The sequence below is a fragment of the Sinocyclocheilus anshuiensis genome, unplaced genomic scaffold (assembly GCF_001515605.1).
Source record: "Sinocyclocheilus anshuiensis isolate Anshui unplaced genomic scaffold, SAMN03320099.WGS_v1.1 scaffold2394, whole genome shotgun sequence".
Taxonomy (NCBI): Eukaryota; Metazoa; Chordata; class Actinopteri; order Cypriniformes; family Cyprinidae; genus Sinocyclocheilus; species Sinocyclocheilus anshuiensis.
The window spans coordinates 36,472-42,270 of record NW_015555876.1 but is presented as its reverse complement, the minus strand read 5'-3'; positions in this window follow the sequence as shown (position 1 = coordinate 42,270).

Sequence of the window (5,799 nt, the reverse complement as noted above, 5' to 3'; positions counted from 1 at the left end):
GAAAGAGCACTTTTAGATAAACAAGGCAAAAAATAGATGGCACTCCTGGAGGTAGGAAAACAACGTTTTTTTTTTATGAACCGCAGGATTGCTTGTAATAAAGATTTCAGTGCAAAAGAAAAGGCATTAGAGCTGACTATTTCTCTCAATGGTAAGTTTGTGATAACCTAAGAAAAGTAGTTTAAATGTTTTGCCACTTGCTTGAGCAACTTAATATATAAATCTAAGTAAATGCAAAAGTAAAAAGCATTGAATAATGTGTTGCTTATATTTATTGTGTTTAAACTTGGCTGTGAGTATCACTATAAATGGGTATAAATGATAAAAAGAAGGCTTTAAAAAGATCGGTATCGGTGATCGGTATCGGCAGATACTGCTTTCTGCGATCGGTGATCGGCCTCAATAATCCTGATCGGAGCACCCCTAGTAAATGTAAATGTATTTGAATATGTTTTTTCTCAAATAAAACTAGGACATGTTTATTTATGTTTTCTCTCAGAGCAGCTCTGCTGATGTTCATGTTTATGTATCTTAGACGCTAGTGGTTCAACGGATCACAAATCTCAGAGTTCGGATCATATTACGGTTTTTGAGCCACGGATCGGATCGTTTTTTGGATCAGCAAGAAAAAAAGATCTATGTAACTTTGCTTTCCATAAGTACGATAACTCTCCTGAAGTCAACAACAATCTCCTTCGTCTTCTCCACATTCAGAGAGAGATTGTTGTCACTGCACCACCCGGCCAGGTGGCTCACTTCTCTCCTGCAGTTTGTCTCATCTCTGTTGCTAATGAGACCCACCACAGTTGTGTCATCCGCAAACTTAATGAAGAGGTTGGAGTTGTGTGACGGTGTGCAGTCGTGTGTCAGCAGAGTGAAGAGGAGGGGGCTCAGCACACATCCTTGGGGGGCCCCAGTGTTCAGTGTGATGGTGCTGGATGTGTTGCTGCCGACCCGTACTGCCTGGTCTTTTCTTCCAGTCAGAAAGTCCAACAGCCAGTTGCACAGCGAAGTGTTGAGCCCCAGCTGGACCAATTTGTGAATGAGCTGTTGAGGGATGATTGTTTTAAATGCTGAACTGAAATCTATGAACAGCATTCTGACGTATGAGTCTTTTTTGTCCAGATGTGTGAGTGCTGAGTGGAGGGCAGTAGCGATGGCGTCATCGGTCGAGTGGACCTGGTCGCCGGGAGGAGGTGGAGTCTTCTGTGCAGTGGTGCTGTTTTGTGCCTCAAAGCGAGCGAACAAAGCGTTCAGCAGGGAGATAGGGACAGGTCCGCGGTGGGGGCTTGTAGACTGTAATGGTCTGTATCCCCTGCCACAGGCTCAGAGTGTCTCTGCTGTCGCTGAAACGATAGGCTATCCTCCTGGAGTACTGTCTTTTAGCCTTTCTGATGCCGTGGGATAGATTGGCCCTAGCTGTCTTCAGTCCCACCTCATCTTCAGCTCTGAAGGCAGCGTTCCGAGCCTTCAGGAGTCTGTAGACCTCCCCTGTCAGCCACGGCTTCTGGTTGGCCCGGACAGTGATGGTCTTTGTGACCGTTACATCATAAATACACTTGATGTAGGCAGTGACAGTCTTTGTGTACTCTTGGAGGTCTGTGGTGTTATTGTATGTGGCAGCCTGCTTAAACATTCCAGTCAGTGGTGTTAAAACAGTCTTGAAGAGCCTCTGACGACCTTTCCGGCCACACTTGTATCAGTTTGTGAACTGGTTTGGTGACTTTAACGAGCGGTCTGTATGCAGGCATTAGCATGACAGTGATGTGGTCTGAGGCACCGAGGTGGGGGAGGGGTAGGGCCTTGTAAACTCCTCTCTGGGTGGTGTAAACAAAGTCCAGAGTGTTGTTTCCCCGTGTTGGAAAGTCTATGTGTTGGTGTATTTTTGGGAACACACTCTTTAAGTCTGCGTGGTTGAAATCCCCAGCTAAGATGAGAAAAGCATCAGGGTGGGCTGTCTGTTGCTCACTGATGTGCTGGTACAGTTCATTTTGTGCCTCGCTCCTGTTGCTGTTGTTGGAGCTGGGAGGGATGTATGCAGCAACGAGCAGTAAGGCTGTATATTCCCTCGGTAGATAGAACGGCCACCACTTAATAATCATAAACTCCACCAGGGGTGAGCAGTGTTTGCAGACCACAACAGCATTACGGCAGCACGCATCATTGATGTAAACACAAAGCCCGCCGCCGTGAGTCTTACCTCCCTCGACGAGAACTCTGACCGCTCGATAGCATGTTAGCTGGTCGAGCTGAATGGCGCAGTTCGGTATGCTGTTGCTGAGCCATGTTTCCGTGAACACAAAAATGCAACAGTCTCTTACAGTCCTCTGAGTTGAGCGTAGTAGTCGGATGTAGTCCAGTTTATTGTCCAAAGAGCATACGTTAGCCAGTACGATGGTGGGGATAGCTGGCTTGTGTAGGGTAGCAGTTAGCCTAGCCCGGATACCGCCGCGCTTACCCCTCTTCTGCTTCCTCTCATGCCGCTTGTGGTGCCGCCGCTGTGGGCGAGATGCAGTAGTGGGGGTCAGTGATGGTGTAGGCCTCTGGAGCAGATCGAGCTCTTCAGCGTGCACGGAATTTAACTTTAAAAATGTGGTTCTACCGACATCGAGCAGAAACTCACGACTGTATGCACGCTTAAAGACAGGTAGACGCGACGAAGACGTACAAAAACACTGCGACTCACAAGACAAAAACACGAAAACACCATTCTGACGGGAGAAAGAGAAGCCACAGCGTGTGCACGTACCACCATCTTGTTCAACATAAAAAAAAAAGTGAAAAAAAACAATTTAAATGTACAATTGATAAACTTTCATTCTATTATTGTTAAATTTTGCAATTAATCCGCGGATCACATGTGTGCCGAACCATGGGGCTTTGTCCATACGAATCACAGATCAACTACGATCCGTTTAACCACTATTAGATGCTGAAAACACCATTTATGTATGCGTACTTCAGTATGCAGTAGATAAAACGGTGCCACTCAGAGACATGCAGAAACAAGCATATTATTCATATAGCAGTCTCTTTGTGCTTTAATATTCACAGACACGTATCATAACTACTTTCGATTTATCCATCCATCCTATTGCACATTTTACGTGGCATCCTCGTTATACTGTAAATTCCATGTTCACGACTGCACCGGGATTCCCTCTGCTTCACGGAAATCATACGGCCTTAACTTATAACTTGTTATTAATGTGACATACCTTTATCTGCATGGAGGGATGGTGTCCGCGAATATGAGCGAAGATGTTGGATGTATTGCCTGCTTTTGCAGCCACTTTGCATCCACATTTTTTGCAAATTGGATCCGTCCTCAAGGACAACCCGGCGTTCGTTTTTTTAAATGTCCTAAGTATTCCCATACTGCAGATATTAATTTTTTTTTTTCGGCGGGGATGGAGATTAGATAATATCTCTGTCTCTGTCATTTTCTCCGCTGCATGTGCGTGTAACGTTAAGCAGCCAAGTGAATGCAGAGTGAATCAGCCGAGCGGAAATACTGTAAGTTGCATGTGCAGTGCATGTGAGATTTTTTTTCTTTCATTTTTTTTTTTTAAACTGTAGATATGCAAATGTTTACAGTATGATAACCGTGCACGTTCAAACCGTGATAAACCGTCACACCGGTATATCGTTACAACCCTACTCACAACATTCGAACACAGACCCTGGCAGGTGCAGACATAGACCCCTCATCTAAGGCCGTCACTAACGATTAATTGTGTAACAGAGTTATCGGTTGATTATTCTGATGATAAATCGGATAATTATAATTTGACATGTAGAAATGATTGTCGGGCCATTGGTGCCCGACAATCATTTCTACATGTCACTGTGCGATCTAATCCTCGTATGGCTAAACATTTAATTCAAATGTCCTCTTAATCTTGAATATTTGGCCATTTATTTATGACAGAAATCCTATAGCAATCGTAAATCCTTGAATGTGGACATCAAAAGCCATTTTTCTGAGTTTTTCATTACGTTCAGCCGTTTCACTGAAATAATCTGTTCAGCTTTCCCCCATAGGCGGCATGAATTAAACGAGGGTTCATGATCAGTCCTTTCGATGCCCCGCCTTCTCAGTTTCGCATTAGCCCATTGGAGTGGCTACTAGGAAAATTCTGGGGTAAGAAATGCCTTCTAATCGATCTGTCAGCTCCACATAACTCCCTGTTTTCACGCTTAAACACCTCGATTCCTCCTTGACGAATTCCCTCTCAATAGTAGGACATTGATCATGCAATCAATATGATAAAATCACGGGTCTTAGCACTTGGCTGGCAAAAGTCGACATCACCTCAGCTTTCAAAGCTATGCCTATCCATCCAGATTCACGACACTTTTTTTGGGGTACGTTGGCACAGGAAATTCTATTTTGTCGTGCGCTTAACTTTTGCAAGTTATGCAAGGATGCAAAGCAGCACCAAGATTTTCTGACGTGTTATCAGAAGCAGCTTATTGGATTCGTCAAACAATTACACAAAGTAATCCCCATAGCATCTACCCTTTTAGAAAACTCAAATTGTTCTGAGCATTGAATTCCCTGTCAGATGCTGCAAGAGCACTCCCGGTGGAGCAAATATGTTTCTCTGTCGACTACCGGCGAGGCTCACCTATCTGATGCCGTGAGTATTGAATTCCCGTCAGATGCTGTGAGAGCCTCCCGGTCGAGCAAACCTTGCCTTTCCGTCAGACTACCGGCGAAGCTTACCCATCCAATGCCCATTAGTATTGAACTCCTGTCAGATGCTGAAAGAGCCTTCCCGATCAAGTGAATATGTTTTCTTTCAATTACCGGTGATGCTTACCCGTCTGTGCTGTGAGTATTGAACTCCCGTCGAACGCTGCAAGAGCGCTTCCGGTCAAGTAAATCTTGGCCTTTCCGTCTGACTACGTCTGAAGCTTACCCGTCCAATGCCGCGAGTATTGAACTCCCATCAGATGATGCAAGAGCCTTCCCAGTTGAGTGAATGTGTTCCTTCAACTACCGGTGATGCTTACCCGTCTATAAATATATATATATATATATATACATATACATATATACATATACACATATACATATACATATACACATATATACATATACACATATACACATATATACATATACACATATACACATGTGTGTGTGTGTGTGTATATATATGTATGTATATATGTGTGTGTATATGTATGTGTGTGTATATATGTATGTGTGTATATATGTATGTGTGTATGTATGTATGTATATGTATATGTATGTGTATGTATGTGTGTATGTATGTGTGTATGTATGTATGTATATATATATATATATATATATATATATATATATATATATATATATATATATATATATATATATATATATATATATATATATATATATATATATATATATATATATATATATATATATATATATATATATATATATATATATATATATATATATATATATATATATATATATATATATATATATATATATATATATATATATATATATATATATATATATATACACATATACACACATATATATATATATACACATATACACACATGACCCTGTAGGCAGAACTTCACACGCTTTTTCTTTGGTATCTCTTACTTGTTTGACTTTAGACAAGGAATTTGTTTCAAAAAAGCACATTGCTGTGTCTACAAAACATCATTAGACTGCTTATTAATATAAATTATTAAGAACATTGTATCTAAGGAGAAACTCTCACAGTGTTATATTGATGCTGCAACTAGTCTAACAAGTGATAGAACTTGTATGTGAAATGTTTCCCT